This window comes from Prionailurus viverrinus, chromosome F2 (genome assembly GCF_022837055.1).
Source record: "Prionailurus viverrinus isolate Anna chromosome F2, UM_Priviv_1.0, whole genome shotgun sequence".
Lineage (NCBI taxonomy): Eukaryota > Metazoa > Chordata > Mammalia > Carnivora > Felidae > Prionailurus > Prionailurus viverrinus.
The window spans coordinates 8,283,262-8,310,082 of NC_062578.1; the positions used below are offsets into that span (position 1 = coordinate 8,283,262).

Here is a 26,821-nt window from a genome sequence, read left to right on the forward strand (position 1 = left end):
GCGTGTGGCATTTACTGAGTTGGGACACGGGCTTGAAGGCGGGCTCGTTCTTTCAACAAACCACGATTATGCCCTTGCTGTGTGCCGAGCACCGTGCCGCATGCGGGGAGGCGGAGAGAGCCGGAATGAGAGAATAGCAGCGACCATCACGGCGCGCTAGGGCACAGTAGGAGCCCTTTGCACGAGCATTTCATCCTCCCAGGCACCTTTATCTCCGTTTTCCGGGAAGGAAGTCCAAGTTTTGAGGAACCGGGTAATTCGCCAGGCCATTCCACTCCGCTTCCACCCTCCGCCCCCGCTCAGCCCCCTGAACATCCCCGTGGGCACCCTTCAGGGGCTTACTCTGTTGGGAACATTAAGAATTCCGTGAGACTCTGCACGTCAACTCGGCACATCTCAGCCTCTCTCTGGAGAACTCCAGATGCTGGGGCTCAGGGCGCGCCCCCTCTGCGGCCAGGGGCACCACACCTCCTGACACCTTCGGCAGTGGCTTGGAAGAGAAGCCGAGGAGGCCGACCGGGGCTCCGTGGCCGGGCTCCCTGGAAGAGCCTTCTGTCCGCGTCGACAGGAGCATGTGGGGCCCCAGCGGCTCCACTCCCCCGAGCGGCACGCTGCGACTCCAAGTTTCTCTGCCTTCAAAGCTCGCGCGACGGCCACGCCGAAGACCCAAGCCTTGGGCAGAGGCCAAACGGTCACTTCCCCGCCCTCCCGGCGCAGTATGCAAATCCGAGCACCAGGAAGTAGCTGGGACCTCTCGGCCGAGCCCAGCGACAGCCAGTTCCTCTCCCGCCGCTCCGGGCCGCCGGCCGCTCGCTCCCCTGCCGTGGCGCCTCCGGGCCCGACGCGCTGCAGCCTCCAGCCCGCGGCAGGCGGGGCGGCCGCGCCACCCCGGGCCCCGAGCCCGCTGCCCGCCCTGCGCCGGCCCCGCGGGGCCGCCCCGTCGCGCCCCCCGCTCTGAACTCGAGTCACCGTGGAGCGCCGCCGCCGCCCAGCAACTTTCACCCGGAGCTGGTGAGTCCCCGGAGCTAGCCGGTGGGGTGGGCGCGGGGTGGGGGGTGGGGGGGGGGCGCGTCTGTATCCCCGGCCGGAGTCCCGGGCGCCGGGCGAGCCGGGGGCCGGGGGCTGGGGGGGGTCGGCGCGGGCCGCGGCGGCCGGGGGCGCGCGCCGCCTCCTGGCAGCACGGATGCCTCCAGCCTGTGGGTGGCCGGGCCCTGGGGGAGCGCGGACGCGGGGGCGGGCGGCTCCGCAGGTGTCCTCTCGGCTGCGGCGCGCAGGGGCGCGGTGGGAGGTGCGGGTGCGAGGGCAGGCGCGCGGCGGGTCCCTCCGGTGCCGACCCGAGCGCTGGCTGCCGTCCCCGCCCGGGCCACTCTCGGTGCGCCTCGGGGAAGCCCCTCGCCGCGCAGAGCCGGCGCGCGGCGGGGATCCCGGCGGGGACTCCTCGGGCTGCAAAATCCGGCCGCCCCGGGGCCCCCCGAGGTGAGGGATGGGGCTCGGCTCGGGCCCTCTGCCAGGCTCCTCGCGAGCGTGACGTCGGGGTGGGGTGGGGGGGGGGCTGCGGCAGAATCGGTAGGCACCCTCCCGCCGAGCCCGGCGCCTCCCCGCCTGCCGAGGAGCAGTCCAGTGCCTCCGCCGGCGGAGAGGAAGCGAGAGTTATTTTAAGAATTCAGGGGTTGCCTTTCCTTCGCCTTGGGGGGAAGGGTGTAAGCGTCAGTTCCCGCTTTCCTGCGTTATCTTGGCCGACTGTGGCATCTTCTCCAAGCTGTGCGTTTGCGATGTTCCTTTGTAATAGCTGACGTGGTCGTGCGGTTGTGTCTCCATTCGTGTGTGTGTGTGTGTGTGTGTGTGTGTGTGTGTGTGTGTGTGTGTGTGTATTATCCCAAACCCACCCAACTTCTTTGCCAGAAACCCGAGTTGAATCGGGCCTTGCAGTTCCAGCTTGGGCCTATTACTGAAATTACCTGCGTGGGTTTTTTCATCTCTGGAAGAACATATTTACTTTCTGAGCTGTGTATTGCATGCAAAGCCCCAAGTACACACACAGGCATTCTGTAAATGGCGCTGTTATTTGTCGCAAATACAGTAACTCTATCAAAACAGGGTTCCCTGGTTCTTTGCAATTTGTTGATTTTAAACCTAAGACTACATGGTCCGATTTAGCCACCTGACCCTCCTAGTAAATGTGCTTAATAAATGCACCGGAGATTAGCTGTCTGCACAGCTAGTGCCCGGGAGTCTCACTCACCCTAAGTGCTAGCCAGTAAAGATGTTTGACTTTTGATTTGTTGACCGCCCCTACAGGCACTTGTAGGGTTTAGGAGGGCAGGCCTGTTGTCCCTGCACAGGTCAAAGCCACAGCCGTGCAGGGGGGAACAGGAGTATAGGAATTTAGTAAGTCCCGAGAAGCCCTTCCTAAATGAAGTAAAGTCTGCTGGAAAAAGGGTGGGATTCAGTTAGTTCCCGGTTTTCGTTTGGAGGTAAGGAGCTAAATGTCTTAAGGCTTGAAGACATTTAATTTGATCACAGGTGGCTTTTGGTGACTGGGCCTCTTTGGAGGCAGAGTGGGGTAACCCTCTTCCTGAGTGAAGGGTAGAGGCCGGCCCCGGTAAGGGAAGAGAAAACAGGAACTGGAAAACCTAAGTTTGGGCCTCTGCCATTATCTACCAGAGCTGTGATTTGGGATGAGTTGGGTTAATGACTTGTCCGTTTGTTCGGCCAACGTTTCCTTCATAGCAGTAACTGGCGTTATATCATGATTTGTCCGTGTGTGTGTGTGTGTGTGTGTGTGTGTGTGTGTGTGTGTGTCTGTGTCTGTATTCACCACTGCAATGAAGGCTCTGTGAAAACAGCTCTGTTTTGTCCAAAACCCTAGCCCCAGTGCCTGTCGCAGAGTCCAGATTACTTGGAAGAAAGGGTGAAGTTTGGCTTCGAGTTTGGCTCTGCGCAAGGTCAAGGAACAGGGCTGGTTCGTAAGGCACTTGAAGCCCGCTGGCCCTCCGTCCTGGTCTCTGAAACGGGGATTTGAGGGATATTTTTTGACTGTCCAGTTCTCCCAGGGTCAGTCTCTCTGCAGGACCTGTTACTCAGCTGTATCGCTGGGAGCAAGGGCTTGATTTGGATTAAAGGTCGTTTGCCCAATCAAAACGATCCACTCGATGTTGCCCGAATATATGGAGACCTTGCCATATCCTCCCAACCCCCAGGGGCTTTTTTAGCAGAAAAGTGGCCCAGCAATTTTGTGAATCGAGGACTGTCCAAGCCCCTTAGGTCCATTTCACTTGTATTCAAAACATCGGAGACGCCATTTGGTTCAAATGAATACACAGAGTTGTGATTCAACAACATTAGCATGGGTTTGCTTATGGGTAGTATAATTTGCATCTGCGTAAATAAGAACACAAGGTGTCTGAGGCTGCGGTGCGAAACGTTGTCACAGCTCATGCTGCTGATCTCCATGACCCCCATGTCCTCAAGCATGGATAGTCATTAGTTGGGACGTCGATCGATGACCCATCGCGATGACGGTGCTCATCCCTTTCGCTTGTCAGGAGCGATTCCTGGGAATCACTGATCCCAGAGTCAGAAGCCTTCCTGAGTTATAATTTCATCTGAACCTCTCATGGACCCCAGGGTGGGCAGGGACAGGTACAAAACAAAGGGTTTGGTGTCCTGCCCAAGGTTACAGGTGGCAAAGTAGCACCGTTGGGCAGAATAGGTATGTTTTCTGGCTCCATATTCAGAGCGTTCCACACTTTTCTGCCTTTGCCCTGTAGTAGGTACTCAACTACGGGAAAGAAATCACTTAATAAACATTTTCAAAAAGGGGAACCACAAGGTAATTTTCTTCTATCTTTTGGCGATTGCATCATCAAGCAGGGCACTTAAGGCATGTTCCGGGAGATGCGTTTCTGTGCCTTTTAGCACTGCTTCCTGCTCAGGGATGGGGGGAGATCTGATCACTGCCAAGGTGACCCCTGTATCGGCTGTTGCCCAAGCAACTCTAGTGACTGCCTTGGGGGCTATTAGTGCTTATTGGTTAATACAGAAGTGCTCAGGTAATACTTTGCCCAAGGATTGCCTCCAGCCTCTGCTAGAAATGCCTCCCGTGAACCTTACAGGCCTCCTTGTGTGGTGGTTATAACAGTAGGAGCATCATTTGAGGTGAAAATATAAAGTAGGGAGATAGGGCCCAGAAGATGCTCGTTAAAACATACACTACCCTTTACTGAGCACCTGCTATGAGCAAGGTACCCTTCAAAGCCAACACTCTTACAAGAGGGTACACATTGCCTGTTATCTTTAAAGATTGGTGACAGAAGAGGACAACTATGTAAGAGGAAGTCCTTTTTTTTTTTCCCCCAGTCAGAAATATTGAAAGATTTCTTACAGTTGCCCGGTTTCCTGATACTTAAGTTGTGAAATGTTGAGTTCACTCTATCATCATTTCTGAAATTTATTTTGAGTAAGTTCCCATTTAGGGGAGAAGCCCAAGTATAGAAAATAGCATAGGAGTCTGCCAGTTGAGGAATTAGAATTTTTGAAACAGCCCGGTTTAAAGATTTGGACCCTCTTTTGGATGTCCTTGGCTTAAGTTAGCTGGTTGGGCTCTCTTGTAATTTAGAAGAGAAAGTTCAAATAATGATTTGGGATGTTGTGTTTAAAAGGTGCATCCATGGGCACCTGGGTGACTCAGTTGGTTAAGCAATTGACTTTGGCTCAGGTCATGATCTCTTACTTCCTGAGTTCAAACCCCACATCGGGCTTTTTGCTGTCAATGCAGAACCTGCTTCAGATTCTCTGTCTCCCCCTCTGTCTCTCTCTGCCCCTCCCTGCGTTCCCTCTCTCTCAAAAATAAACATTAAACAATTTTTTTAAAAGGTACATCCATGCTAACAAGTTACAGGGGCCGTTGATGTAGCCTTTGTTCATTCTTGGACTTTTTCCTCAATCTTGTTCTGTGCTTCACTTTCCCTTAGTACTGAATAAGCTGTCAGCATTCCTTATTTGCCGCAAAAGTAGTTCTTGAAAGTTCTGTTGACCATCTGGAAATGGCTTTCATTTGTATAGAACTCTTCCAAAGTTTGGTTGTTTGACTGTCTTTATTAACCCTCACATATTCCCAGTCTCCCTTCTCTGGCCCCCCTCTTCAGCTCTCTGTTCACCCTCTTACCAGGTCCATGAACCATGAGTTGACATGATAAGAGATGAGCATTTATGGCAAGAGTTTATTGGCTCATGTCATGGTAACTGTTCATTTTTCATAACGCTGACTTATACAAATGATGTCCCGTAAAATTATACGAATGGTGAGACCTTTATAGAATCCATCAATGTAGGTATTTCTTACTGGTCTGGGCTCTGCTTCCGGTGAGTTGGAGAACCCTGGGCAGAAGTCTCCATTCGTGTAGCTCAGAGTGCCTTTAAGTCTATCTCCTCTGCTTTTTACAGTTCACACCTCAGGCAAGTCTGATAATGCTGGGTCTGCCCACACTCCCACCTTTCTCTGAGCATCTACACTGACTCTGTTGATCCCAAGCCGTGCCGTCTGAAAGCTCTTTGCCAACGTGCCTCTCTAGTCCTTCTTCCTCTGCCTGTGGGTACCGCATCAGTTGTGGGGCATGGGAGAGCTGTCAGGACTTCCTTGGGCCCACTTTTCAGTGCTGGGGAGACCGGAGAGATGGGTTTGCATTTATTCTACCTCCAACTCAAGTAATGATGTCTTCTTGGCCTTTGGGCCTTCTGGGTGCCTCAGCTCAAGTAGTGATGTCTTCTTGGCCTTCGGGCCTTCTGGGTGCCTCAGCTCAAGTAATGATGTCTTCTTGGCCTTTGGGCCTTCTGGGTGCCTCTTCCTGTTAATGTTAACCCCCACAGGGTTGAGGGGAACAGAGAAGCTCGTCTCAGAGAGACCCTCTGGAGAGGGAGGACCACTTCTGCTTTCCACGGGGAAGCTGTGTCACAGAGGGCAGAACTGTAGCCAGTGGCCTGACGGGAGGCCCGAGGGAGGGGGCCGGCAAGGAAGTGATACTTCCTCCTGCTTGGAAGGCCCCAGACCCAGTCATTTGCCTGCAGCCCCACCTTCCTTACCACTCAGCACTGCTTTTTTTTCCTCAGGGTTCTTTCTGCCACCTTCTGCTCTGTTCATTTTCAGTTTGCCCCTGACAGGGGGCGGGGGTGGGGGGGTGGGGGAAGGGGGAGAACGAGCGTAGTCATCACTGGAGAGCCTTCTGTGGCAAAGCCCACGGTGGCCATGTTTGAGTCTTCAGCCACAGAAAGATGTATGTTTTGATGGTCACCATCATGGAAATCATTCTGAAAATCTAACTAGGTGTTCTGAAATCTTTTAATGTTCAGGCAATATAATAATTTCTTAAGCTAACTATAGTGGTTCAGTCCTATTTTTAAAATTACTTAAACTCTAGTCTCTTGTTAATTTTTCGGGATAGGGCGGTGACTTTCATGTGACTTTCATATTTCTTTGACCATAACCCACATCAAGAAACATGTTTCACCTTGTGCCTGAATGCACGTCTATGTGTATGCAAAAAAAAAAGGAAAGAAGGGAAAGAAAGAAAGGAAGAAAGAAAGAGGAAAGAGAGAGGAGAGAGGAGAGAGAGAGGAAAGAGAGAGAGAGGAAAGAAAAAAGAAACGAATTTGGTGAAAGAGCTTTTCCTTCTAGATCACCGGGCAGTGTGACCCAGAGCCGTCCTTTCGAGAACAGCGTAGTGAGATCTATTAGAGTTTAAAACATTTGGGGGAGCCCAGAGATTCCAAGAAGCTCCAGGCTGATAGGGAGGCTTATTAAGCAAATACAAATTCAGATAAATCCATACAATGGAACACCGTAGATCTTTCTAAAAATAGTATTCAGTTGGGGCGCCTGGGTGGCCCAGTTGGTTGGGCTTCTGGCTCTTGATTTCAGCTCAGGTCACAATCCCACACTGTCCACCTGAAACTAATGTAACATTGTATATTAACTATACTGGAATTTAAAAAAGAAAAAGAAAAAATAAGTGGAACACAAATGTGTGGGTAATATATGATAGTATTTCTGAAATATATGCATTGGTGAGACACCTAATCTGTAAGCTATGCACGTCAATACTTTTTGTACTAAAGTTTTGATAGTGATTATTTCTGGGTTATACCAATTTTATTGCCTTGGTACTTTTTTTTTTTTTTTTTTTTTTTAAGAATCACTTATTTGATAAACATTTTTTTTTTAAATTTAATGTTTGTTTCTTTTGAGAGAGCATGAGCGAGAGAGGGCAGGGGAGGGACAGAGAGAGAGGGAGACGCGGAATCTGAAGCAGGCTCCAGGCTCCGAGCTGTCCGCACAGAGCCCGACACGGGGCTCGAACCCACAGACTGTGAGATCGTGACCTGAGCCGAAGTCGGACGCTCAACCAACTGAGCGACCCAGGCGCCCCAAGAATCACTTATTTGACTTTAAAACACCATCGTAATGAGCAGTGACGTGAAGCCAGTGTGAGTGCAGGGGAAAGGGAAGGGCCATCAGGAAACGTTGGGGCAAAAGCGGCCACAGTGGAGCTTGTGTGATCTAATCGTGAGCAGACTCGCCCCTGGAGGAGCTCATGGGCTCTGGGTCTTGTAAGTAGATATAATATTTTCTTAAAGGAGGGTCTCTTTCTTCTATTTAGTCATAGTTAGCATGGAGCGTAACAGATGTTTGAGTCAGCTGTGCAGGAATCCTTCAAAGATCCAAGAGCTCGTTCTAGTGGAGTGGGGATAAGCCTGGAGGGCCATTGCCCAGAATACACCAAATGTTGGATTTTACTGTATAAAAGGAGAATCGCTAGAGCCTTTTAGAGGGAAGCCATTTTCTTCCTTCACGACCAACTTCTTGCCTAGACTCTTGGCCGTAAAATGGAGTTGCCAAAGGATGAAGAGATAGTGAATACTCATTAGCTGCTCGGAAGAGGTGGATCATTAACCCAGGGGCTAACAGGCACCTCCACAGAGATTAATTTGGGGCTGAAAAGTAACATTTATTGCTGTCTTGTGTAACATCAGAAGCCTTGACCTTGTGGTCACTAGCAGGTCGGTACTTGATCGCTGGCCTGAGTGGTCATCCTGTCCAGACTCCTATCTAAATATTCTTAATGATAGCAACACTATTGAAGAAATGGGCAATTAATTTGGAGTTGAGGTCTAAGTTTCTGTGGCATTATGAGTATTTTCCATTTGATTTAAAAGGCAAATCTGTTGGGGTGCCTGGGTGACTCAGTCAGTTGGGTGTCTGACTATCTCCGCTGAGGTCTTGGTCTCTGGGTCATGAGTTCAAGCCCCATGTTGGGCTGTGCCCTGGATGAGAAGCCTACTTACAAAAAAAAAAAAAAAAAAAGGAGAATGTATTATAAAGCAGCAGCTTGGTGTTGGGATCCCTTTTATGATCTATAAGATAGTAAAAGCATTACCAGGAGTGCCTGGGTGGCTCAGTCGGTTGAGCCTCTGACTTCGGCTCGGGTCCTGATCTCACGGTCCGTGAGTTCGAGCCCCGCATCGGGCTCTGTGCTGACGGCTCGGAGCCTGGAGCCTGCTTTGGATTCTGTGTCTCCCTCTCTCTCTGCCCCTCCCCAACCTGTGCTCTGGCGCGCGTGCTCTCTCTCTCTCTCTCTCAAAAATATTATAAAAAAAAAAAAAAATCCCTTCCATAACTAGGAATGGCAATATTTGGCCAAAATGGCATAATTTGCCAATGATGCTGGCAACTACCTTGCATAATCTGATACCACATATTGAATACCTCTTGTTTTCAATGCCTTTGAGAGATTCTTACCTTTAAATTTGAGGGGAGGTAATGTAAATGGTAAAAAGACAGCGGGTTTCCAAGTTAAACGGATCTGAGTTCCTATCTCAGTTCCCCTGCTTATGACTTTAGGTAAGTTACTTATCCTCACCATTTAGTAATACCAGGTTTGTGGTGGTGATTAACAGAGCCAACCTCCTATCTCCTAATGTTGTTTCTGGTACACAGCAGGCACCAAATAAAAGGGAGCTCTTTTTATAATGGACTAGGTGATCCTTTCTTAGAGGGGAGGAACCCTTCCTTCCTTCCTTCCTTCCACAAACACATGCTGAGCAAACATTTAAATACTGTCACAACCCAATGAGAGTTCAGAGTCTACTGGGGGGGGGGTCAGTCACAAACCATCCTGCCCAGCGGTTTGCCACGTGCTGGAGTCTTGACTGAACTTTGGATCTGCCTACGAGGTACCCAGAACTACAGTAAGCCCAGGGGCTACCAGGGTTCGCGGGATGGTCTCGGCATTCAAGGATGCCCTTTGTAGGGGAGCGTGAGGACACAGATGTGGTGTTCAGAGTGTGACCCGTGCCATCCTAGATGTATACACGCGGCGCTCTGCAAGCGGAAGGAGAGGGCTCCCGGTGATAGGAAGAGACGCTGGAGCTGGGTCTAGAAGGAATTCTCTAGATAGGGGCTTTATGGAGATAGGCAAATGAGCCTGGGGATTCCAGAGAGGCCAGGGGTCCTCTGGGATGGACTGCATCCTTACATGAGAGGCTTCGTGGTCTAGAGGGGGACAGACAAATATGGTAGCAGGCACCCAGTCTCTCTGGCTTCAAATGAAATTCTAATGTGGAATGTGGGGTCATCCATATAATCAAATGAGTACCGTAAGTTGTTTTTTTTTTTGTCTCTCTGGACAAGACCCCGGTTGTTGTCTCTCTGGACACGGGAGCACATTGCCTTTTTGAATGGTTTCAATTTTAATGGATTAAAATGGATATAGAAAGGAAATGTTAACCGGTTAAATTTCATAACTGCCTGTGTGTCTTTTTGTCTTTTACTTTCCAGCCCTCAGTTATTGTTAAGGTTTTCACTGAATTAATACGACCACTGAATGAGGATTTCATTGTAAGTTTCCTTCAATTCCTTTACGAGTGGGTAACCTTTCAAGAGTCTAGTAGAAGAAACCATTCTGAGCACTCTGGTGAATGACCCCGACGTTACATTGCTGCCATAGTTAGAAGTCTTCAAGAGCGATGAGGCCGTGCAATCCAACTTAACAAATAACATAACCCTTCGGATGTCAAGTGTCAGCCCTCGGGCTCTTGACGTCACCTGTCTACCTTGGTATTCAACGTTTGAATCCTAGAATCTTGTAGAAGGAAGAGATTCTGGTAGTGTCTTACACTTGGCCCTTAGCAGGGAGGTAGTCACCTTCCCGTGGATCCTGGGTCTCAGATGTTAGTCTCCTGCCAGGTTATCCTACTGCAGGTGATGGAGGCCACATTGTGAGAACACCGTGAGAGGGTGCTCAAAGTGACCCATTTCATTTTTGGACCGCTCTGGAGAGGAGACAGGTTTTTCTATCATGCTACAAGTGTTTCATTTTGGTAACTTCTGCCTACTGCTGCTAACTCTGCCTTCTGGCACTGTTTTGACAAATTTTGAGGCTGTGGCTGTCGACCGGGGACGTGTAGGGACATGATTGATTGCCTGCCCACCCAGCACCATTACCCCACCTCTCTTCAAAACAGAACCCAGATTATTTCAGGATTCATCTTCTCCACTGAAGGTTCAGCAGTTTTCCCCATCCCCATCGATAGGGTGGCCCTGACTGGTCAGAGGCTCCTACTCTTGCCAGTGATTGGTTCATAAATGGGCATACTTGGGGTTGGACGGTAGTCAGTAAAGGGAGGTAATGTCCCATGGGTGGTCCTAACATGAATAGAAAAGGAGTGGAGAGGGAGAAGAGAAGTGAGAGATGGACGAGGAATAAAGGGGGGGAACTCGTGAGAGTCAAGAAATTAGAAGGAAAATATAAGTTATCTTGATTACTAATTTGCTAATTTGTGATGTGTACAGTATGTGGTTGTTTCTGTGTGTGTGTGTGTGTGTGTGTGTGTGTGTAGTCACACAGACTGGTGTGGGATTAGTAGTGATTACTGGACTTCCATAACCACAATTTATTTTTAAGATGTATATGTATTGAGTGTTGTGTGTTGGGCATTGTAGTGGGTACTTTGGGGGAAGCAAACATTGGTAGCATGAGGTTCCTGCCCTGGAAGAGCTTATGGTACTCTGTTCTCTCTGGGTGGTTCACGGACCACAAGGCTGACAAATTAATGTGCCAAGGTCATGGATGGAACAGTAACCTTCTTGCTCAGGAGATCCCTGAGCACCTTAATCAGTGCCCAGAAACCAATATTTTTGGTTTCTCCCTCGTGCCCCCTCTCCCTCGTGCCCCCCCAACTCATGCAATTGCCTGCATGTGCTAGCTCTCTCTCTCTCTAGCAAACAAAAAAAGAAACAACAAAAACCCCAGAAAATAGCAAGTGTTGGCAAGGATGTGGAAAAATTGGAACTCTTGGGCACTGCTGGTCGGAACGTGAATTGGTCCAGGATGGCTGTTCCTCAAAACGTTAAACCTAGAATGACCATACAATCCAGTACTTCTATTTCTAGGTGTGTACCCCCCAAAATCGAAAGCGGGGTCTCAAAAGAAATATTTGTGCGCCCACGTTCATAGCAGGATTATTCACAAGAGCTGAGGGGCGTAAGGAACCCAGGCATCCGTCGGCAGATGCACGGACAAACTAAATGTGTGTACATACAATGGAACATTATTCAGCCTTAAAAAGGAAGAAAATTCTGACACGTGCTCAGACATGGATGAACCTTGAGAGACCAGTATGTTAAGAGAAATAGTCACGAGAGGGTAGCTACAGATCTTCCTTGACTCATGATAGGGTTACATGCGAATAAACCCATGCGCGTTATCTACCTAACCTATTGAACATCCTAGCTGAGCCTAGCTTACCTTAAATGTGCTCAGACCAGTCACATTAGCCAACATCAACGAACACAAAGACTGTTTTGTGTACTAATAAGGTGTTGAAGATCTCCTGTAACGTGCTGAATACGTACTGCAAGTGGAAAGCAGAATGGTTGCGTGGGGACAGAATGGTGGTGGCGTAGTGGTTGTTGACCCTTGTGATCGCGTAGTTCCCTGGGAGTCACTGCCACTGCCCGGCCTCACAGGAGAGTGTCGTGCTGTCTGTGGCTAGTCCGGGGAATGATAAAAATTCACGATGCCAAGGACTGAATGCGTATCACTTTCGCACCACTATAAAGTCAAAGCATCAAAGGGCGCCCTGGTGGCTCCGTCGGAGGAGTCCGACTTCAGCTCGGGTCAGGATCTCATGGCTGGTGGGTTCGAGCCCCACATCAGGCTCTGTGTGCTGACAGCTCCGAGCCCGGAGCCTGCTTCGGATTCTGTGTCTCCCTTTCTCTCTGCCCCTCCCCGACCCCTGCTCTGTCTCTTTCTCAAAAATAAATATTAAAAAAAATTAAAGATTTTCTCCCTCTCCCCCTCTCGCATTCTCTCTCTCTTAGAATAAAATAAAATGATTTTAGAAAAGTTGCTAGATAAACAGAAATGTATACAAATTAGGTGAGGGTGGTGGAGAGGATATTTCATTGATTTTTCTTGATAAATTCTCCTTATTCTGAGATTTGCCCACCATGTTGGCTGGTGTTGACTTTTTTGGAAGGGAGGGGGCAGGGTCTTCAACTCTGTGTCATTTAACATAGAGCCATGTGGACTGATGGCTGACAAGATGTGGACACGGCTGTGTGTGTGTGTGTGTGTGTGTGTGTGTGTGTGTGCACACGTGCGCATGAGTGGAGAATTGTACAAAGGCAGAGGCTAGATTGGAGGGTAAGGAGGAGGCACGATTGGAGGCCTGAAGGGGATATGGCTGGGGTGCAAAGTGGGCCTTCTCCATTCCCAGAAGTTTGTAAACACTCGTGAAGTGATTCTCTCACGGGACCCTTTAGAACAGGTTGGACCAGGGGCGCCTGGGTGGCTCAGTCCATTGAGCGTTTGACTTTGGCCCAGGTCATGACCTCAGGATTTATGAGTTCAACGCCCGCATCAGGCTTTCTGCTGTCAGCACAGAGCTCACTTCGGACCCTCTGTGCCCCTCTCTCTCTGCCCCTCCTGTCCCCCATCTCTCAAAAATAAACATTGAAGAAAAAAAACCGAACAGGTTGGACTACCCGACTCTTGATAACTCTGTTCTTTCTAGCTGTGTACTCACTGATTCCAAATCATAGGAAAGCACACTTCCGATGGAGTTTTCCTCCTAGGCTCGAAGGGGAGCTTTTATTTATTTTAATTTTTTTAATGTTTATTTATTTTTGAGAGAGAGCGCAAGCCGGGGAGGGGCAGAAAGAGAGGGAGACACAGAGTCGGAGGCAGGCTCCAGGCTCTGAGCGGTCAGCACAGAGCCGGATATGGGGCTCGAACCCACAAACGGTGAGATCATGACCCGAGCTGAAGTCGGACACTTAACCGACTGAGCCACCCCGGTGCCCCTCAAAGGGGAGCTTTTAAGAAAGTTTTCCCAGCGCATCAGGGGGCTTTTTCTTTCGATTGAAGTGGAACATACACGCAGCAAGTGGCTTAAAGCAAAGCCTCCTGTGACCACCCCCAGCTCAAGAAGCAGATCTGGACCCTCTGCTTCCCCGTGTGCCCCCCCGACAATACTCTCTTCCCTCCAAGGCATCTGTCGTCCTGCTCCCAGGTTTAAGTTAGTTTCCAGTGTCGGCTTGTCAGCAATAAGGTGTAAGAAACCGAAAAGCAGCACAAAGCCTTTTGTTTGGCAGATGAGCCGCTTGCCGAGCTCTGGGTCTGGCAGGCCCTGGCCGGCTCCCTTGCCTCTGCCGAATGACTGCGGTTCGATCCCGAGCAGGTCCTTGCCCTGTGTTATACCCTGGCTGTTCCGTTGCTAAAATTCTCTCCTGGGAGTTTGATCCGAGCCTCATTTAAATACCTTTTTCTTCCTCCATTCGTTCGTCTCGCTTTTCTCCCCATCTCTGCACAGCCAAGTGAATGTGTCAAGGTGGATATAAAAACGTGGGCTTGGGAAAGGTGGTTTCCAGTGGCCCAAAAGTAATCGCACATCCGGCCACACGACCCGAAGCCAGTCTGTGCGTAGACATCCGGAAGTACTAACTGGTTTTGGGAATTCAGTTGGGAAGCGCCTCAGGAAACTAACTAGGACCCATTTTTCTGATGCGAAGGAACACGGTACCCTTATTACTCACTGTCCTGCCTCACGTCGTCCTGACACTTTATTTTTGTCGGAGAGGAGACCGCACCATTGTTTGACCAGTGGAACTTATTAATCCATGAAGTAATGCTTCATTTATTCATCATTCAGAAAACATTTCTGGGATACTCCGTCCTCATGAATACGTATGCCTATGACCCGCAGCTACATCCACTTGCTCTAAATGGCAGAATTGTTCCATGTGGACTCGGGAAGTGAAAATATTTTTAAAAAGTCGAATGAGGAGTATGAATCTCTATTTCCTATGAAGTAGGAAGAGCACACACAGGCCGGGAGTATGGAGGCGCGGCCTTCCTACGAGAAAGGGCGCGGGTTGTGGTCTGGGTCAAGGCCCCGGAGAACCACAGGCCAGGAGGGCAGGGGGAGCCCATGGCATAACCACCTGCAGCGCCCTGGCCCCTGACCCAAGAGTCTGAGAGTTTCCACCACTTATGTCTGTTGGTGACATAAGAAGGAATGCATCCCGGAAGTGGAGGACGGGGAGGGGGGCTAGGCCAAGGAGCCTGACCACAGCAGGACCGTGTTTTTGGTGAAGAAGTGTGTTCCTGAATTGAAGATTAAAAAAAAAAAAAAAAAAAAAAATTAAAAAAAAAAAAAAATAAAAAAATTGGGTTCTAATCCACGTCTGTCCCGTTGTAGGTGCAGGGCCTGAGATGAAGTTCCTTAAAACTCGTCAGGCCTCATTTTCCTTACATCTAAGTCAGCAATGACAGGTTTACTTCACATTCCATCCCATTGCTGCAAGGGTTAAATGAGGTAATATACCTGAAAGTCCTCAGAGAAATCTAACTCGCCACACGCCTGTGGGTGCCGTTTGGGGTCAAATTTCGGTCCCTCTAGCCTTTTCTTCCCCTTCAGGCAGGAGGCAAAGGGAAAACGTTTTCTTTCATTGTTAGGCAGTCCTTAAGCATGAGAGGTAAAGCAGTTAAAAAAAAAAAGTTTTATAGATAAAAAGGGAGGGAATAAAAATCTTGCCTACTTTGGTCGAGGCCCACCCTCAGGCTCCCTCACCTGAGTGCCTGGATAAACTACTGTGGCCTGGCCAGAGAGTGGGTTCCATCCAGACTCTGCCCCCCTCAAGCCCTCTGACCTTAGAGCGACCTTGGCCTTTCCCCCTCCAACAGGGAGATGAGGTGCACACGTTACTGCTCTGGCTTTGATTCATGTGATTCTTACCATGCCACATAAACGAATCCAGATTTGAGGCTAATGAACGTTAAGTTTTCTCTGTTGTATGTTAAAAGATACTTTTCCTCCTCCTAATAATGGGTTACAGGATGCTCAAAGTCTGACTACCTTAAAAACACCTTGAGGTCGAGAACGAGCTTTACAGATGCTAAGCAGACCTCCAAGTTCACTTGTGGCATTTACGAGGGGCTTGACTGCATGGGACCCCTGAGTTGTAGCAATAATCCCGAACCCCGCCCTCCTCTTAAAATTGCCTTTTCTGCCTTGGATATCCCCCCTCTGACAAAAAAAAAACAAAACCCTGCTCCTTCAGATGTGCTCCAGAATATTTCAAAATCCCTTCAGTAGGGGGACACGGCACTCTAAGTCATCGGAATAATTTTTTAAGATTAGTAAGCATTTTTGTTTTGAAAAATTTAACAAAGTTAAATGAACAAAGATTTAAGTGAAAGTAGGTTTGATGTTAAGAAACGACTGGAGTTTTTTTGTCCTTTTTTTTTTAGTTGACTTTTAAAATTTTCTATGCGATTCTATGATTGAAAAAATGTATGGATTCCCTTGGCCATCACCATAATAAGGATACCGAATGGTTCTGTCACCCCCAGCGTCTGGCAAGCGCTGATCTGTTCTCGGTCGCTATAGTTGGGCCTTTTCCAGGATGTACTATAAATAGAATCCTCCTGTATGTGGCCTTTTTTACAGTGTGGCCCTCCTGAGATAGAATTCACACACCATATAATTTACCCATTTAAAGTATGCAATTCAGTGGTTTTTAGTATGTTCACAGAATTGAGCAACCATTACTGCAGTCAACCTGAAAACGTTTTGTTCACAACAAAAAGAAATCCTGTACCCATGAGCCGTCCCTCTCCATTTCCCCCAAGCCCCCCCAAACCCCGCTTGCCCTGGGCACCCACTAGTCCGTTTTCTGTTTTGTATAGATTCCAGGCAACTGTGTTTAATGATATGTTGTGTGTGGCTTTTGATGTTTCCCCAGACTGAACTGTTTCCAGTTTTATTAATTAAACTTTGCAGGATTTCAAGGGGTAATTAATTTATAATGCAATTTCCATAAAGCTTCATATTGTCAGCAGGGTGTGTGTGGGGGGAACCTTTGCTGTGTCTTCTATACTCAAAATAGTTTTTCTCCTTTAAGGCTGCTACTTAAATAAAGGTCCTCCCCAAGAGAATCCTCCAGGATTGTAAAGGGCTGTGTTATTCACGCTGGAGGGGAATCCTGGAAAGCTGAGCTTTAAATTCTGAGGGTAACCTGGGCATTTCGTCCTGTCCTATCCTGCAAGTGCCCTTAACTGCAAAGTTTACTTTGTGGGGAGGTGGTCTCTGGGAGCCCCAGCTCCCCCACCTAGAGAATGGACGTGACCGTAGCTTCTCACGGACTCTCCCAAGAGTCAGGCGTGTGATCACTGGAGCCAGTGCTTCTGTGTCATTCTCTTTGTGAGGGGTAATGTCATGTAGGGACAGTGGACGGAGGTCCCGGTCATGTGACCTGGCTCCACATTTGCAGGTATAAATTCTCACTGTTGGAGGTATCATCGTGGGCAAGGCACTTGACTTCTGGTCATTTCCATGTGGCCATCTGTTGTGTGGCGATTAATTATAGAAGGTCTTTGGAAATTTAGCTGTGCCAATTTTTGTGGATCTATTCAGAACATAATAGAGTCTTAACAAATATTTGATATTTGCTTTTCTTTTGGTAAAGTAATCATTTTTGGCCCTCAGTCTTCAGGGAGCTTATTCTGTGCAACTGTATGGAAATTACTGAAAAGATTTTGCAAAGGCCATGGTACTCTGAGTCTAGATGCATGCTTGGATTTGAGCCAGCACTGCGTTATGAAATGTTTGTGAAAGCTTAGAAGCACAGTGTATTGCCAAGAGGGAAAGAATGTTTGGATGAACGATGGACAAAAGGAGAAACCCACACCAGGATGACTTAAGTTTTCCATGCGTTGTTTCGCCTCTGCAGGGGGCTAAAAGGACTTTCTGGCCCTTGGTCCTCAAATCCAGACAGTCTTACTAAATGCTAGCTAATGATGAGACACGGAATCCGATTCTCAGTCTTCTTAGACAAAAGACCGATGTGTCAGGACCAAAGAGAAAAAGGAGCTGGGAGTGATTAGCCGTGGTGCCGAAGGGGAAGCAAGCTTCTTTCTCAGCTGCCCGAGTTTTATAATCATGCCAGCACAGTTAGTGCTCCTTTCTCTTCCCGTCTTGAGCAATCTTTACCTTTCACAGAAAATACAATAGAAATAGCCATTTTATTGAATGTGTGTCCTGTGTTAGATCACCAATTCTTTTTTTTTTTTTTATCTTTTCTTTTTATTTTTTTTAACGTTTATTTATTTTTGAGACAGGGAGAGACAGCATGAACGGGGGAGGGTCAGAGAGAGAGGGAGACACAGAATCGGAAACAGGCTCCAGGCTCTGAGCTGTCAGCACAGAGCCCGACGCAGGGCTTGAACTCACGGACCGCGAGATCGTGACCTGAGCCGAAGTCGGATGCTTAACCGACTGAGCCACCCAGACGCCCCTCACCAATTCTTTACGAGGTGTGCTGCTAATATTTCTGTTATTGATAAGGAAGCCAAGGCTCAGAGATAATAAATGCTCCCTTAGCTACTAAGTAAATGGAACCCGAGCCAGCCTGACCCCCCAGGCTGGTGTGTGTGTTTTGCAGGCATACCTTGGAGAGATGGTAAGTTCGGTTCCAGACCACTGCAATAAAGTGCTTGCTGTCAAGCAAGTCGGATGAATTTGTTGGTTTTCCAGTGCATATAAAAGTTATGTTTATATTATACTGTAGTCTATTAAGTGTGCAAAAGGATTATGTCTTTAAAAAAATGCACATAGCTTAATGAAAAAATACCTTACTGCTAAAAAATGCTAACCATCATCTGAGTTCTCAGTGAGTCATAATCCCTGATCACAAGTCACTGTAACAATATAATGATAATAAATGTGACAGAGACATGAAATCAGCAAATGCAGTTGGAAAAAGCCAAGTGCAATAAAATGAGGTATGCCTGTATTTAACCTTGAAAGCTTATTTTTATTAAAAAAAAAAAAAAGTCACGACCATACTACGTGGAAGGTGATGTCCTTGACTTTAGTTTATGAGGTTGACTTTATATGCTTACTTACATGGAAACCCAGGGATGTGGTCGCTCCTGAGAGACTGATAATTAAAATGACGCAGCGAATGTTTTTTTGAGCACACACGGTGCGTCATTAACACTCACTAAGTTTTTATTCATTTAATCTTCACAAGAGCCTTTTGAAATTGGTACAGTTACCATCCCATTTGTGCAGACTAACCACAGTGTCACGTAGCTCTGTGGGGGGACGGGGGGGGGGGGGGGGCGCTGGAACTTGAACCTGGGTCAAGCTCAGCTCCGCCGTTCAGTGAATCTGATGTCTAACCGCTCTGTCTTGCGGAAGACAGAACCCCAGATGCTGAAAACCGGTCAGAGCAAGAGAACGCCCCCAATTTTGCCAATTTGGTGTGATTTTTTTTTTCTTTTCTTTTCTTTCTTTTTTTTTTTTTTTTACCATGGTCAGAGCTTGAAAAGGTGAAGAGCGAATAAATTCGTTGAAATTGTACTGAAACTTTAAACATCACGTCAGGAGTTTAAAGCATGATCAGGATTAAGCCAGTTGAATTTATCCGCATTAACTTCAGCTGGTAACTGAGTTTAATCTATTACAGTTGTCACCCTTTGCTGGGAAAGAATAATTTTCCTCTTCTGCTAAAGCAGAGCAAATAATTTGTTTTTTTTTTTTTAATTTTTTTTTCAACGTTTATTTATTTTTGGGACAGAGAGAGACAGAGCATGAATGGGGGAGGGGCAGAGAGAGAGGGAGACACAGAATCGGAAACAGGCTCCAGGCTCTGAGCCATCAGCCCAGAGCCCGACGTGGGGCTCGAACTCACGGACCGCGAGATCGTGACCTGGCTGAAGTCGGACGCTTAACCGACTGCGCCACCCAGGCGCCCCCAAATAATTTGTTTTATAGTGAAGACTGACTCGTGATTGGATTAAGCCTTTTCTTCAGAATGTATCTCCCATTTTTCTTTGGCTAATTACTTATGTAGCTTGCATTTTTCTTCCCATAAAGCAGGAACTCTTCAGTATTGAATACTCGCTAACGCTTGACCTTAAAATGCTGTTACAGAGCCTTGCGGTTCGAAAAGTTGTGCCTGGGTGGAACCACTTTATTCCCTGGGAGGCAGTGTCCCCCAGCGAGTTCCCTGGGAGGCCGCTCTACGGCCAGTGTCTTTGCTCAGCACTCGGACAGTCTGTGACCGAGTGTCTCCCGTATGGTTTATAAATGGCCTTTTCCATTTCTGAATGACAGCTCTCCGAAAAGACGTTAAAAGAGCGATAGGTAAGACTTCAGCTTTTCGTTTACGAAGGGTGGTGTATCAGAATCCCCGTATTCTCTTTCATTACTGGCGTTGTCAGGTGATTCTTTGAGTAAAACCCCAAATCCGTCTAGACGAAGTCAGAGCAAGTGGGAGTGTTTTGACGTTGACTTTAACAGAAAAGGAGCGGTCTCCTTTCACCGCCAGCCCTTGTGCCCATTCTTGGGCTCCTGCAGGATCCCTTGGTATACTTTGTGGCCTGACCAGAACCACCCCTGGTGATTTCCCTGGACGAATAGTCCCCAAACGTGGTCGCTGCAGTCTTGGGGTCGGGCAGAGGTGCTGTGTCACGCTTGCTTTCTGTAGGGATGCAAGTGTTGCCGCGGGAGTCTTGGGTCAATATTTTTCATGCCGATTCCGAAGGGGCACAGGGCATATGCTGAAATAAACTCCGTCGGCGGACAGTTTGGAGTCGTTGCTGGGCCTGCGAGAACCTTCGGGCCACAAAACCACTGCTTCATCCTGAACCTGAGCTGGAGGCAGCTAGGAGAGAGCACCCACTGAATAGCGTGTGCTAAGTCCTTATCTGGTTCCTGGGGCTCAACCAAACAGATGAGAGGAGCCGAAGCCAAAACAGGCATTGGCACCTTGATTTGGGTTAATGGCCTACCCAGGGCAGTGACGGATTCGTTACTAGACAGACACCCGGCCGGAGCCAGACGGGAGCCACTGATCATATATCAGATGCATTTAAAAAAATGTCTTGGGGCGCCTGGGTGGCTTGGTCGGTTGGGCTTCTGACTTCGGCTCAGGTCATGATCTTGCAGTCCGTGAGTTCGAGCCCCGCGTCGGGCTCTGTGCTGACAGCTCGGAGCCTGGAGCCTGTTTCAGATTCTGTGTCTCCCTCTCTCTCTGCCCCTCCCCTGCTCATGCTCTGTCTCTCTCTGTCTCAAAGATAAATAAATAACTTTAAAAAATAAAATAAAATAAAAAAAATAAAAAAATGTATTAATATGAAGGGGACGGGCCTTCGCATTAGAGCAAACAGGAGAGGAGAGCCCTACCTTGAGGTATTTCTTTCAAGTCTTCAAAAGAACCAAGTGAGCTAGTGGGGAAGGCTTCTGTATACAGGGCTTGTGGGACAAAGTTAACGATGATGAAGTAAACTTAAGGGGACAATGATGAGCTGAACTTCTGGTTTTGATGGCCAGTGTTTCAGGAAATGGACAGGTTGGGAACCTTCTACTCTTGTAAGTTTTAAGAGCAGGAGGTTATTTCTTGGGAAGCTTCTTTTAATTTCCGTGGTGATAGTTGAATATGAGTCTACTGTGGCTTAAGGAGACCCTCCCATTTGAAAGTGACTTCTGTCTATTTATGATTAGCCTATTGTTTATGTAGAATTTAGAAGGTTTTATGATAACTTTATATACATTTTGAGGCTTTAAACATGAAGTGACATTGTTTTATCACTCATAAAAATACTTGTTCCCTGAGAGTCGATTATAAACAATGAGCTAGCATGAGTCTTGAAATAAAGAAAAATGACAGCCACAGTTTTACAATAGATAAATCTGAGCTAAGTAGAAGTGAGTTCTGTTTTTCACAAAATACACCCCAAAGCTAATAAACACTTTGTAAATACTACCGTTTTCTTTATGGCTACAGTATAACCAAATCCAGAACTTTAATAACTTTCTGTTTTTGGCCATCAGGTTTGTTTTTGTTTGGTTTTAAGTTTGGTTATTTATTTTGAGAAAGAGAGCATGAGTGAGAGAGGGACAGAGAATCCCAAGCAGGCTCCGTGCGAAGAGCACCCTTAGCACGGAGCCCAGAGTGGGACTTGGTCCCCTGAGCCGTGAGATCATGACCTGAGTCTAAACCAAGAGTCGGACGCTTAACCGACTAAGCCACCCAGGCACCTCGGCTCTCAGGTTTATGGAACAAAAATAAAGTTCACAGAAGCAAAAGTGTGCTATGAAAGCCAGTCCCACTGCGGGTATGTTGCCATTAGGGGCTCTGTTTATCCCTTAGGGCTTTAATTTTTCTCCCGAGCATTGTTTTTCGTTTTGAGTTCAGGAGTGGGGTTAGGTTGGCCATGGATACAGCCCAGTCCCCACTCCTGAATAAGGGCATGGAATCCCGATGCTGCTTGGAACTGTGACTGTTGTAGTCAACCAGCGGGGCCCCTGGCGTTGAACGATCCATGGCATTTCCATCGCTATGATTTCACTTCTGACATGGAGCCCGGTATTTGAGGTTCCTAACAAGACTGGATGGTGCCATTTCTTTTTCAAAAGCAGGTAAGGTTGCAGCGTAGGGTTTTTGTAATCGTACTCGACGCTGACTTCTCATGGGAATCACTGGAGAGCACGCAAGCCTTCCCATGCCAGGCTGCACCCCGATCAAGCGGGGGACCCAGGGTCAGTACTTCTTAGGCGTCTCCTTGAGATTCTGCTTGTGTGTCAGGTTGAGACCCATTTCACCAGCTGTAGCCATCGTGGAACCTTCGGGCCGTTGTAAGCAAATGTTCCGATCAGTGAGTTAAGGTGGTGCCATTACTCTCCGGTCACGTTCCAGCCGAATGTCAAGTGTGCTGGCGGGTGGAGACAGGCCCGGTGGAGCTACCTCTCCTCCCCCTTCGAGGAAAGCAACTAGAGCGGGCACCCGTGAGGACCGTGGACAGTTTGCGGGGTCAGAGTGCTTGTCCTGCCATCTCCCTGACACACTTAGAAACCTCTGGAGTGGGACGGGGACAGACCATCTGCTGGGCCAGCCTCAATCACCACAACAGTGTTGTTTTGGCTGTGTTTTTACGTGTGTGGGCTCCACAGAGCTTCTGTGACTCGGGGACTTCAGACTCAGGTGTGGGGGGGGGCGTCTCCCACGAGCCAGGGGCTCGCTCCCCTTTCCCCGGGACACGCTCCCCGCCATCCTGCGGGTTGCCCGCTGCTCTTGACTTCTGTCACAGTGGCCCATGAGTGAGGAAGGACTGTGTCTGGGAAACCGTGGTGTAGCACAGTTCCATCAGAACCCCTCATGCGCTGGGGTTTCTTTTTCTCCCTTGACAGGCAGCAGGTTGACTGGGATGCTCACAAGTGGGAATCTGTCTCGTCAGAGGGCCGGGGGTGGGGATCTCCACCCGGTGAACTCGGGGCACGTTACCCCATCTCGGAGCTGCTCTTCTCTTCAGCTGTTAGAATTCCTTATCAGGACTGGTTTTGAAAGGGTCCGTGAACGTGCTTTGTGGAAAAAGAAAAGAATGAAAGGAACCCATTCAATCTCCAGCTGAGCCCGGGTGTGAATCTCCTGCCTGAGAGAGAAGGAGCAGAGCCGCGGCGAAAGCAATAACCCTGTGCAGCATCCATAGTGTGGTGAGCCACGGTTAAAAAAAAAAAAAGACTGATGGGGCGCCTGAGTGGCTCAGTCGGTTGAGCGTCCAACTTCGGCCTGCGGTTCGTGAGTTCGAGCCCCGCGTCGGGCTCTGTGCTGACAGCTCGGAGCCTGGAGCCTGCTTCGGACTCTGGGTCTCCCTCTCTCTCTGCCCCTCCCCCACTCATGCTGTCTCTCTCTTTCAAAAGTAAAACAATTTTTTTTTTTAATTTTATTTAAGTTAAAAAAAAAAAAAGACTGATAATACCAAAATGCTGGCTAGGATGCTGGGAGACCACAGTACAAAACGGGACAGCTACCCCAGGACACCCTTTGACGTTTTCTTGTAAAATTCAACACACGTGTGCCTCGCAACCCAGGACTTCTACTCCTAGGTGTTCACGGATGAGGAGTGAGAGCATGTGTCCACAAAATGACCTGTGCAAGTATGTAGGTAGCACTTGTTTCATAATATATATTAAAAAAAAACCCCAAGCCCTGGACATGCCTCGAATACCTGTTATCAGAAGAGTGGTTCAATAAATCGGGGTGGTGGATTCATAAAATGGGACACGACTCAGACCCCCCAAAAAAGGGGGGGTATACCGATATAGGCAAGACCTAGTTGAATCTCGCAAACGTATTAAGGGAAATACATCAGAAAGAAATCCAGATTGAGTGACTTCATGTGCATGAAGTTCAAGAACGGCGATCAGAGGGAAGGTGTGACTTAGAAAGGGACACATTTGGGGCGCCTGGGTGGCGCAGTCGGTTAAGCGTCCGACTTCAGCCAGGTCACGATCTCGCGGTCCGGGAGTTCGAGCCCCGCGTCGGGCTCTGGGCTGATGGCTCGGAGCCTGGAGCCTGTTTCCGATTCTGTGTCTCCCTCTCTCTCTGCCCCTCCCCCGTTCATGCTCTGTCTCTCTCTGTCCCAAAAATAAATGAAAAACGTTGAAAAAAAAATTTAGAAAGGGACCCAAGGGGACGGTCTGAGGTGATAGGGACGTTTTGTATCTTGTTTTGGAAGGTGGGTATGTGGCTGTGGACATACATCAAAATCGATCTCCTACAGCCTTTAAGATCTGTGTGTTTCATTGTATATACACACTGGTTTTGGTGGATAAGGAAAATTTCTCGTGTTTTTTTTTTTTATCGTGGTAAAATATACATGACATTTACCATCTCAGCCATCTTGAAGTATACTGTGGCATTAAGTACATTCATCCTGTGCCACAACCATCATCATCCTCTATCTTCAATGAGAAAAGCAAACGAGGGGCGTCTGGGTGGCTCAGTCAGTTGAGCATCTGACTTTTTTAACATTATATTTATTTTTAAATTTACATCCAAATTAGCACCTAGTGCAATGATGATTTCAGGAGTAGAATCCAGTGATTCATCCCCTGTGTGTAACACCCAGTGCTCATCCCAACAAATGTCCTCCCTAATGCCCCGTGCCCATTTAGCCCATCCCCCCACCCACAACCCTTCCAGCAGCCCTCAGTTTGGTCCCTGTATTGAAGAGCCTCTGATGTTTTGTCCCCCTCCCTGGTTTTGTCTTACTTTTGCTTCCCGTCCCTTCTGTTCGTCTGTTTTGTATCTTAAATTTCTCTTATGAGTGACGTTCTAGTATACTTGTCTTTCTCTGACTGACTAGTTTCCATCCACCTTGTTGCAAATGGCAAGACTTCATTCTTTTTGATTGCTGAGTAATATTCCAGTGTGCGGGGGTATACACAATATCTTCTTTATCCACTTATCCGTCGATGGAAATTTGGGCTCTTTCCATTCTCATGGTTATTGTTGATAGTGCTGCTGTATACATTGGGGTGCATGGGCCCCTTTGGAACAGAACACCTGTATCCTTTGGATAAATACCTAGTAGGAGCATCTGACTCTTAATTTCAGCTCAGGTCATGATCCCAGGGTCATGGGATTGAGCCCCATGTTGGGCTCCATGCTGAGTGTGGCACCTGCTTGGGGTTCTGTCTCCCTTTGCCCCACCACCCCCATGCTCTCGGTCTCTAAAATTAAAAAAAGAAAAAGAAAAAACTAAAGACAATATCATATGGTAAAGTCCAATTAAGCAATAACTGAGGTTAATACCTTGTGCATAGGTGAAGCCAACCCTGACACTTCTTGGCTCTGTGGCCCCGAAGTGTGTTGAACATACCTCTGTTGTACCTGTCGTGTCTTACCAGTATTAGCACTGATTTACCTGTTTCTCCTGCTGTTCTCTGAATTCCTGAGGGCAGAGAGGATCTTGCTTATCCTCTTTCCCCTGGCATCCACATAAGTGAGGCTTTCGTGGAAGTGTGCCACACGGTCCCAATGTCAGAACTTGGCTTCTTGGTACATTTCCATGCTTTGCTTTTCTGTTCTTTTCTTTTCTTCTTCTGTTCTTCTGTTCTTCTTCTCTTCTCCTCTCTTCTCTTCTCTTCTCTTCTCTTCTCTTCTCTTCTCTTCTCTTCTCTATTTTATTTGAGAAAGACCATGACAGTACGAGCAGGGGAGAGGCAAAGAGAGGGAGAGAGAATCCCAAGCGGGCTCCACACTGTCTGCTCAGAGCCGGACGCGGGGCGCAAACTCGGGAACCGTGAGATCATGACCTTCAGCAGAAACGAAGCGTTGGGCGCTTAACCGACTGAGCCACCCAGGTGCCCCCTCCGTGCTTTTCTTAAATTACGAGCCTGTATTTTTCACAACTGCCTCTGTAGGATGGTTAAAGAAACTGTGAGAATTTAGAATCTTGAAATGGGGAACATTCGTGTGACTTCCTCAACGATCTGCTTCTACTTAACATGTGTGTTTTATCTCCCTTCTTGCTTCTTGCTGGAGTCCGCTTATGGACTCCCACACCCAATACCATGACTTCGGCACTTCCCTTTCTCCTGTGCCCTGTGGTTTCCTGTCCTGCCTCCCAATCCTCTATCTGAACAGCACAAAAGAGCCTGGGCGACCACTGAAAATATTTTATTCTCCTAGCAGCTCGCAAGAGTTGAAACTAACACTTGGGGCTTGTCTTCTTCGGAAACTTCACGATTTCCCAGGAATAAGGAGGGGTATAAAAGAGCGAGAGGGATTGCCATCTGCTGCTGCGGAAGGACCTGGACACGTTGCTTTAGGGCTATGCCACCGATGGTCCACAGGCGGCCAGCCCCTTCTTCCTCTTCTGAGCCCGAAAGCCAAAAATAGGCTTATATGTGATAAGGGTTTCCATTCCCAGACAGCTAAACAACTTGTACCGTTTCTAATTGTACTTTCCAGATTAGACCTAATTTTCAGTATATATTCAGCATTTTATCCTCGGTCTCTAATTTTATGCACTTTCTTCACAATAAGGCTACCAGCTGACATCAGAAAGAAGTGCGTGGCTTAAGGCTTCAGGGTCCTGGCTGTCAGCCTATCTTGTGATTTTCATCTTCTTGCAGTTGGAGTAGGCTTCTGACATTTCTGCTCTTTGTAGCGTTCATATCAACACTTTGGCCTTTGGGCTTTTTACTAAACTTTTATTTTTTATTTTTATTTTTTTAAATACCTTCACAGCAACTTCTAGATTAATTTTTTTTTAACGTTTATTTATTTTTGAGACAGAGAGAGACAGAGCATGAACAGGGGAGGGGCAGAGAGAGGGAGACACAGAATCCGAAGCAGGCTCCAGGCTCCGAGCCGTCAGCCCAGAGCCCGACACGGGGCTCGAACTCACGGACTGCGAGATCGTGACCTGAGTCGAAGTCGGACGCTCAACCGACTGAGCCACCCAGG

At 48.1% G+C, this 26,821-nt stretch overlaps 1 protein-coding gene across 2 annotated transcripts in view; it reads left to right on the forward strand.

Annotated features, from left to right (window-relative positions):
- Nucleotides 1–749: 749 nt before the first annotated feature.
- Nucleotides 750–26,821, forward strand: part of LYN (LYN proto-oncogene, Src family tyrosine kinase) — a 125,999-nt gene continuing 99,927 nt past the window's right edge. Inside the window, exon 1 of one of the 2 annotated variants that reach the window (XM_047842953.1) lies at nucleotides 750–1,011. The gene's annotated coding sequence lies outside the window, so the exon portion shown is untranslated. The remainder of the gene's footprint in view (nucleotides 1,012–26,821) is intronic. The other variant, XM_047842954.1, reaches the window with a different exon arrangement.